We start from the raw sequence: 9,831 nt of genomic DNA on the forward strand, positions 1-9,831 counted from the left end.
ATCATTAGTGCAGTATAATTTCTGTATAATGTGGTTCCATGCCATGGTGGTATTGACTTGCGCTCTGGTCTAAATTGTCTTTATATCTTCTTGAAAGAGAAGAGAAACCTGCAAACTGCTCTTGCTAGTATCACTTTTTATTATTGCTTTTATTAGCATTATAAAAACAGTGATACTAGCAAGAGCAGTGTACGGGTTTCTCTTTTCTTTAAGGTTCTCATTGTTACCATCCACCTGATAGCTCAGATGTGAAAGGGCCTTTCTGAACTTGATATCTTGTTACCATCCACCTGATAGCTCAGATGTACGAGAGCCTTTCTGAACTTGATATCTTGTTACCATCCACCTGATAGCTCAGATGTACGAGAGCCTTTCTGAACTTGATATCTTGTTACCATTCACCTGATAGCTCAGATGTACGAGGGCCTTTCTGAACTTGATATCTTGTTACCAGGAACCTGGACTGTCTGAATCTGCTGCTCAACACAGGGGCAGACTTCAACAGAAAGGACAGCTTCGGAAGGTCTGTCTGTGGCATCAAATAACTTTCATATGTGATCTTTATGATAATGGGGAATATAGTATAGGGGCATATAGGAATTATTATGGGAAATATTGGGCGGCAGGTAGCCTAGCGGTTAAGAGCGTTGGGTCAGTAACCGAAAGGTTGCTGGTTCAAATCCCCTAGCTGACTAGGTGAAAAATGTGTCTATGTGCACTGCAGCAAGGCACTTAACCCTAATTGCTCCTGTAAGTCGCACTGGATAAGAGTGTCTGCTAAATGACGTAAATGTAAAATGTAAATGTTTTACAGCTCCAATAAGTTGTTTCTGTTGTTGATGTTGAATGGTTTCTGTGCGTTCTTTTAGGAGTCCTCTGCATTATGCGGCAGCCAATTGTAACTACCAGTGTCTGTTTGCCTTGGTGGGGTCTGGGGCCAGTGTGAACGATCTGGATAAAAGGGGTTGCACCCCGCTCCACTACGCTGCTGCCTCCGACACAGACGGAAAGTACGTCTCACACCTCTCTTACTGTTGTGTGTGTTGTGGTGCCATGACCTTTCACATTTCACTGTAGTCTGGAGAGTATGTTGTGGTGCCATGACCTTTCACATTTCACTGTAGTCTGGAGAGTATGTTGTGGTGCCATGACCTTTCACATTTCACTGTAGTCTGGAGAGTATGTTGTGGTGCCATGACCTTTCACATTTCACTGTAGTCTGGAGAGTATGTTGTGGTGCCATGACCTTTCACATTTCACTGTAGTCTAGAGTATGTTGTTGGCCGTGTTTGAATACATACTAGTGTTAAATCTGCAGTGTGAAAGCTTGGCCACGTCTCCTTTGGGAAAGTGTCTCTGCTTGCTTATCTGTCTGTCTTGATGTTGGTATAATGATTAGTGAACTCTTGACCTCTGACCTCTAGGTGTCTGGAATATTTGCTGCGAAACGACGCTAACCCAGGGATCAGGGACAATCAGGGCTACAACGCAGTCCATTACGCGTCTGCGTACGGACACCGCCTCTGTCTGGAGCTGGTGAGTCAGAACCACAGGGGACTAGACGCCCTGCATTCACAGACCATTTTGTCTGCGTCCCAAATGGATGTAGGGCCCATAGGGCTCTGGTCAAAAGTAATGCACTATATAGGGAATAGGGTGCCATTTGGGACAGACGTTGATATTCAGTAGGTTTTAAGGTGTGGTTGCATGTTTGTCGTGGCCGCATCGTCACTCTTGATGTTCTTTTTCCAGATTGCAAGTGAAACACCTTTAGATGTGGTAAGTACCAGTTGGTTACTTTTCCTCACACTAGCTTGTTTAAGATACGAATGCAACACCCCAGTATGTCTGCAGGGGCTGGTCACTGAGATTTACAACATGAAACATGCTACTAGACTAACCTTCAAAGTAAATATGTTACAAGTCTAAACTGGCCCGTCCTTGTCTTTCCCCAGCTAATGGAAACCTCAGGGACAGACATCCTGAACGACTCTGATGTCAGAGCTCCCATCAGCCCCCTACACTTAGCTGTGAGTAAAGCCTACCTACTCCTGTAGGGGTCTCGCCACATGACAAATGGCACCCTATTCCCTATTTAGTGCACTACTTTTGACCAGAACCTTATGGGCCCAGATCAAAAGTACTGCACTACATGGGAAATAGGGTGCTATCTGGGATGCAGGCATGGTGTTGTTTTTCCACGAAAAGTTGATTGTCCAGACACTCACACACCATGTTCCTATCTGTTCCTGATTAGTGTAAAATACATGCATATTTTGACACGGTGATGATGAGGATGATTTCCTTATTTTGCCATTTGAGTTAATCAACCTCCAACAGAGGAGTAGTAGTGTGTTTGTTTCTAAATCTCACGCTTGGCAGGGACCTTCGATGTTGATGCTGGGCGGGAGAAAAAATGGGCACCCGATTTGAGAGACACTGGTCTACTTTAGAGGTCTAGGACTGTTTCTGTTCAGGCATACCACTGGTCTACTATAGGACATTGATTATATTAAGAGTGTATATCTGTTCAGGCATACCACTGGTCTACTATAGGACATTGATTATATTAGGAGTGTATATCTGTTCTGGCATACCACTGGTCTACTATAGGACATTGATTATATTAGGAGTGTATATCTGTTCAGGCATACCACTGGTCTACTATAGGACATTGATTATATTAGGAGTGTATATCTGTTCTGGCATACCACTGGTCTACTATAGGACATTGATTATATTAGGAGTGTATATCTGTTCTGGCATACCACTGGTCTACTATAGGACATTGATTATATTAGGAGTGTATATCTGTTCTGGCATACCACTGGTCTACTATAGGACATTGATTATATTAGGAGTGTATATCTGTTCTGGCATACCACTGGTCTACTATAGGACATTGATTATATTAGGAGTGTATATCTGTTCTGGCATACCACTGGTCTACTATAGGACATTGATTATATTAGGAGTGTATATCTGTTCAGGCATACCACTGGTCTACTATAGGACATTGATTATATTAGGAGTGTATATCTGTTCTGGCATACCACTGGTCTACTATAGGACATTGATTATATTAGGAGTGTATATCTGTTCAGGCATACCACTGGTCTACTATAGGACATTGATTATATTAGGAGTGTATATCTGTTCAGGCATACCACTGGTCTACTATAGGACATTGATTATATTAGGAGTGTATATCTGTTCAGGCATACCACTGGACTTTGCTTCAGACTGTGTGTTTGTTTCCATTCAGGCGTACCACGGCCACCACCATGCTATGGAGGTCCTGGTTCAGTCTCTGCTGGATCTAGACGTGAGGAACAGCCAGGGGCGCACCCCTCTGGACCTGAATGCCTTTAAAGGCCATGTGGAGTGTGTTGACGTCCTCATCAACCAGGGAGCCTCCATCCTGGTTAAAGACTTCACCCTGAAGAGGACCCCCATCCACGCTGCAGGTACGCATAGGATATCACGTAAGACCTAGAGATTCTGTAATTCAAAAGTTTTCCTTACCAAGATGGACATTTGTTTGGTCATGTTGCTAGGACGCCAATGTCCACTCTAGGGATATTATATAGCATAGTGTGAAAATGCCCACTACACACTGATCTAAGGTCATTTTTTGTCATTATTGCTGAGGATCTGGGGAGGGTAAGCTGATCCTAGATCAGTGCACAGGGGGACTTCTATCCAGAGCCAGGTACACAGTGTCACGATCGTCCAATGAGGGAGACCAAAGCGCAGCGCGTTGAGCGAACATGACTTTATTATATTAAAGTACTGAACAACAAACAATGACGATACGTGAAGTCCTCAGTTACAAAGACTGATACGGAACAAAAACCCACAACACTAAGGTGAACACTGACAGTTTAAATATGGCTCCCAATCAGAGATAACGAGCCGACAGCTGACACTCGTTACCACTGATTGGGAGTCACACGACCAAACAAGGGAACACAACCAAATACAACACAACCAATACCAAACACAACCAAATGAACACACCCTGGCTCAAAATACACAGTCCCGGAGCCAGAGCGTGACAGTACCCCCCCCTAAAGGCGCGGACTCCGACCGCGCCTACACCCCAAATAGGGAAGGGCTGGGTGGGTATTGCTCCTCGGAGGCGGCTCCGGCTCCGGGCTTGACCACCACCCTACTACAATCCCCCCGTAGTGCCCCCAGTCCGATCTGACCCAGTTAGCTGGATCAGGACTGCCGACGCGCACCCCTGGCTTGGCGCGTGAGGCAGGAATGGACCGGACCTGGCAGACGATACGCACCCTTTGCATGGTGCGTGGAGCCGGAACAGGCCTCACCAGGCTGAAGACTCGCATCCCTGGCTTGGTGCGAGTAGCAGGAATGGGCTGAATCCGGCTGACGACTCGCACCCTTGGCTTGGTGCGAGTAGCAGGAATGGGCTGAATCCGGCTGACGACTCGCACCCTTGGCTTGGTGCGAGTAGCAGGAATGGGCTGAATCCGGCTGACGACTCGCACCCTTGACTTGGTGCGAGTGGCAGGAATGGGCCGGACTGGGCTGGCGACGCGCACCACAGACCTGGTGCGGAGAGCAGGAACGGGCAGAGCCGGGCTGACGAGACGCACCACAGGCTTGATGCGGGGAGCAGGAATGGGCCAGACTGGGCTGGCGACGCGCACCACAGACCTGGTGCGGGGAGCAGGAACGGGCCGTGCCGGACTGACGAAACGCACCATAGACTTGGTGCGGAGAGCAGGCACGGGCCGTGCCGGACTGACGACGCACACCACTGGCTTGGTGCGGGAAGCTTGGATGGGCCGGACTGTACTGGGGACACACACCACTGGCCCTACACCGGGATCTGGAACGGGCCGGACCGGACTGGCAACACACGCCAGTACCTCTCGCCGTGCCTCTACTTCCTCCATCCCCTCTTCGACCAGTGGCCCCCGTAACCCGGCGGCCTTCTCCGGCAACCCACTGGGCCGCTCTATCGCGGCCTCCTGCTGGTCCGACGTCGTGAGCCCCCCCCTAAAAATTTTCGGGGCGTCTCTCCTACCCGTGGACCAGGTCTCCATGTCCCTCGCCAGCCTCTCGCCTTTCTGCCATAATGTCAAGCCCTTCTCTTCCTCACTCGGCTTGACCCAGTCCAGGAGGCGAAGGAGATCTGTGAGGGATCTCCCTGGCGATGGCTCCTGGACACGCTGCTTGGTCATATCTTGGTGGGTTTTTCTGTCACGATCGTCCAATGAGGGAGACCAAAGCGCAGCGCGTTGAGCGAACATGACTTTATTATATTAAAGTACTGAACAACAAACAATGACGATACGTGAAGTCCTCAGTTACAAAGACTGATACGGAACAAAAACCCACAACACTAAGGTGAACACTGACAGTTTAAATATGGCTCCCAATCAGAGATAACGAGCCGACAGCTGACACTCGTTACCACTGATTGGGAGTCACACGACCAAACAAGGAAACACAACCAAATACAACACAACCAATACCAAACACAACCAAATGAACACACCCTGGCTCAAAATACACAGTCCCGGAGCCAGAGCGTGACACACAGCTAGCAGGTGACAGGCTTCGAGGGCCTCAGCCCCAAAATGTTTTATTATCTGCTGTGTTAACATCATGAGGATGTCATCTACCAATACCACTGTTCTAGAAATCTGTCTGTTCATGTGAAGGTAATAGTCGTCCAGCAATCAGCTCATATCCTCTCTGTTTAGCCTCCTCTAGCTACCAACGGTCAATCATCTCACATTCTTATATCCTCTCTGTTTAGCCTCCTCTAGCTACCAACGGTCAATCATCTCACATTCTTATATCCTCTCTGTTTATCCTCCTCTAGCTACCAACGGTCATTCGGAGTGTTTGCGTTTGCTGATTGGAAATGCTGACCTCCAGAGTGCAGTGGACGTTCAAGACGGGAATGGACAGTAAGTCAATTGGGTTTTGGATACAATTCCTGAAATAAAGAGATTTTGACACTAGGTCTACGTCCCAAATGGCACCCTATGCCCTACTTGGTGCACTACTTTAAACCAGAACCCTATGGGCTCGGGTCAAAAGTAGTGTACCATATAGGGAATAGGTTGCCATTTGGGACTCAGCCTGGTTATTACCAGTTTGTAATATGACCTTGTTGTCTTGTGTATCAGAACCCCTCTGATGCTGTCGGTGCTGAGCGGACACACAGACTGTGTGTACTCACTGCTCAACAAGGGAGCCAGCGTAGAAGCCAAAGACAAGTGGGGCAGAACAGTGCTACACAGAGGGGTGAGGAGGAGAGCTGGCTGTATACGCTCACACACAGAAAGAGACGGGGAGGCTCAAATATACATATTATCTTCAGAAAAGTAGTTGTCCATGGGTAGTGGTGTATTCATCCCTGTAGGGGGACCTGCCTCCAGACATCATTTGTAATAATTGATGATTCATTATTATATCATTGATTATTAGTTATTCAAATCCATTCTTGTCTCCCCGCCCTTCCTCCCAGGCGTTGACGGGTCATGAGGAGTGTGTGGAGGCCCTGCTGCAGCACAGCGCCAGCTTCCTGGTTCGGGACTGTAAGGGGCGGACCCCTGTCCACCTGGCGGCGGCATCCAGACACATCGGGGTGCTGGGGGGGCTCCTACACGCCGCCCAGTCAGTGGAGACCCTCCCCGTCATCACAGACAACCAGGGCTACACGCCACTACACTGGGCCTGCTACAACGGTACGTACTGGACTAACGGAACACTAGATCTTTTCTGATTTTCTCTCTTCAGCACCGTAAACATGTCCCTGAATTAGGCAGGCCATACAACTAGGGGTGTAACGATTCGATTTGTATCACGATTCGTGGTTGTCGATACGATTCAAGGACGATATTGGTTCATTTAGAACGATACGATCCGAAACGATTCAGTGACTTGAAATCGATTCAGTAACCTTTTAGCCAAAAATTCAACCAGTGTGACTGAATTGTTCCTTGTAAGGACCGCAATGGTGGCTTGATAATTTCTCGCTCGTCGGCTTCTCCTCTGTCGTCCGCCATGCTATGTTTTGTTGTCTTTGCGCCTTTGCGCTGCTGCTGGCGTGGGGCGATGACGTCACGGATAGGCAGACTGAATCGAGTAATGTTTAAAGCCTTTATCATTAAAAGTGCTAAGAAAAAACATCCATATAAAGTCTGACGAGCTTAAATCCAATGGGTTATTTCCTAGTATCGATACAATCGATTTATTACATTTTAAAACGATGTTAGAGTGATATATGTTGTCCAAAAGGCCAACTCGCCGAGCACAGATCGATGTAGTTGGATCATAGGAATATAAATCGATACATCGATGTAGTAGATGGATCGTTACACCCCTACATACAACGGTACGTACTGACTAACTGGACTGTAGCTCTGTTCTCTCCTCCATGAAGTGTACACTCATTCACTCCCTCTTGTGGCTTGAAAAGCATTCGATTGGTGTGGACGGAGCCATGTGGGGGAATGAACAAGACTACAACAGAATTAGGGGTTATGACTCTCAGTGGAGGACCTTACACTGAAACAGGACTTTGTCAGGGATTGACATAGCATATGTTGTAGCTAAAACATATTTTGTGACTTCACCATTGTCAGATGTGTAGCTTTCTCTGAGAGTATTGTTGTGGTCTGCAGCGACGTCATCTTTTTCCGGTATGAATCAATCTTCCACTAGGCCATGACACGTGTGTAGAGGTGCTGCTGGAACAGGAGGTTTTCCACAAGACCGAGGGCAACTCGTTCAGCCCCCTCCACTGAGCTGTGATCAATGACAACGAGGGGGCTGCAGAGATGCTGATTGACACTCTGGGGCCGGCCATTGTCAACGCCACTGACACCAAGAACCGGTAACTACAGCACATGACAAAGTCCTTTTCTTCTGGAGAATAATGTTGTCTTGGGAATAAAATGACCTCTGGGGTTGGATGAGGGATTGTAGATTACTTTTAATACATCTATTAGTGATTTTATATTTCTATGGTATAAACAGGGTTAATTGAACAAACTTGTTTACAACAGTCCTACATGATATCGGTGAAATAAGTTTCCTCTCTCTCCAGGACCCCCCTGCATGCGGCGGCTTTCACGGACCACGTGGAGTGTCTTCAGCTGCTGCTAGGCCACAACGCCCAGGTCAACTCCCCCGATGCCTCCGGGAAGACCTCCCTCATGATGGCTGCTGAGAACGGACAAACCAACGCTGTCGGTACGCAGCCCCCTCTCCTCCGCTTTGCCTCGCCCAGCCGGCTTAAGTTCAACATGTCTGTTTTACATTTTAATAAGTCGCTTAATTTCCTAATTGAGTTTCTTTATGTTTCTCTGTCTGTGTCAGAGCTGTTGGTGAGCAGTGCCAAAGCAGAGCTCACCCTGCAGGATGCAGTCAAGAACACTGCTCTTCATCTGGCCTGCAGTAAGGTGAGCATCCCCACATGAAGATGACGTTCATCTGAACAGTTGGCTCTCTCTGGTTGAAATTTTGGTCTGACATGTTTGACTCTGGTTTTTAAAGGGGCATGAAACCAGTGCTTTGTTGATATTGGAGAAGATTACAGACAGGAACCTCATCAACTCGACTAACGCAGCCTTACAGACGTACGTATGGTTCAGCTGTATTAATTGGGCCAGAAGAATTAGAAGAAGTGCACTATATAGGGAATAGTCTGGCATTTGGGAGGTATCCTCATTTGCTGCTGGCTAATCTGACGGTACTTTCTCCTCAGGCCGTTACACGTTGCAGCCAGAAATGGTCTGACGGTGGTGGTTCAGGAGCTACTAGTGTGCTCGCAGTCGATGAGAATGGTAAGATCCATAACGCTAACACCGTTTTCTTCTGTACTTCTCTTCTCAATGTGTCCACAAATGTTTCTCTCTAGTCCACTGCTTGGTTATTGTCTTAACTTTGTATCTCCTAGCCTGGTGTTATTTCATGTTTTTCACCAAAAGTGTTATAGTAAACGGTGATGCTCCTGAAGTGACCCTCTGCTGTTCTGTTTGAACCCCTCAGGTTACACGCCTGCCTTGGCCTGCGCCCCCAACAAAGACGTGGCGGACTGCCTGGCGCTGATCCTGGCCACCATGATGCCCGTGTCCCCCTGCAACCCGGCGCCCAGCCTGTCCTTCAGTGCCATTAACCACTACACCACCAGCCCCTCCAAGAGTGTGACCTTCGACAGCCTGCCCGTGCTGCGCAGCGAGCACAGCTCCTACTGCAGCTTCAACAACATCGGCCACCGCGACCACGATGGAGGCTTCTACAAGGATGAGGAACTCAACGACTCAGACTCAAAGACATACTGAGGGGGGTGGTGGTCGCTGCCCAGGAGAGGAGCCAAGGGCAGGCGGATGGACAGTGAAGTGGGGCAGAGGCCACAAACAAATCCACACATACACACCGTGTCTTAAATCACCACAGCCAGCTTTGGGAGGGCACGAGCCGAGACAGTCCGCACAGGAGCCTTAAGAGTCCCGCAGTTGGAGAGAGAGAAATGGAGGGAGGGAGGGAGGGAGAGGGGGAGGCACAACAGGCTGGCTGGCCACACTCATCCTCTCATACCACCAGGTGTCCTTCCAGCAGATACTGGACTTCAGAGGAACTGCTGCTGCTATACCCCACCTTTACCTTTACCCACAAAGGTCCTAAACGGTAGAAACTGTCCAGCCAACAGACAGACGGACACCTTATGACGGCAATAACCTGTAGTCCAAGGGGATAGTAGCACTTCACTGAGTGAAAAACAGACATGGACCAAAAGATGTGGAAGAAGCCTTTTCAAAACCTGTTTTGACAGTAGAAATG

General features: G+C 48.2%; 1 pseudogene across 1 annotated transcript in view; it reads left to right on the forward strand.

The window, feature by feature from the left end:
• The window catches only part of LOC311119054 (serine/threonine-protein phosphatase 6 regulatory ankyrin repeat subunit A-like), a 28,908-nt pseudogene extending 19,576 nt beyond the window's left edge, over positions 1-9,332 (forward strand). The window contains exons 10-24 of the transcript in view: positions 455-523; positions 870-1,010; positions 1,425-1,536; positions 1,753-1,779; positions 1,956-2,030; positions 3,266-3,467; positions 5,861-5,948; positions 6,171-6,288; positions 6,512-6,731; positions 7,711-7,882; positions 8,096-8,241; positions 8,368-8,450; positions 8,545-8,627; positions 8,756-8,834; positions 9,040-9,332. The product of the transcript in view is annotated as a serine/threonine-protein phosphatase 6 regulatory ankyrin repeat subunit A-like (transcript). The remainder of the gene's footprint in view (positions 1-454; positions 524-869; positions 1,011-1,424; positions 1,537-1,752; positions 1,780-1,955; positions 2,031-3,265; positions 3,468-5,860; positions 5,949-6,170; positions 6,289-6,511; positions 6,732-7,710; positions 7,883-8,095; positions 8,242-8,367; positions 8,451-8,544; positions 8,628-8,755; positions 8,835-9,039) is intronic.
• The last annotated feature ends 499 nt before the right edge of the window (positions 9,333-9,831 follow it).

The sequence above is a fragment of the Coregonus lavaretus genome (genome assembly GCF_964263955.1).
Source record: "Coregonus lavaretus genome assembly, contig: HAP1_SCAFFOLD_3693, whole genome shotgun sequence".
NCBI classification, from domain to species: Eukaryota; Metazoa; Chordata; class Actinopteri; order Salmoniformes; family Salmonidae; genus Coregonus; species Coregonus lavaretus.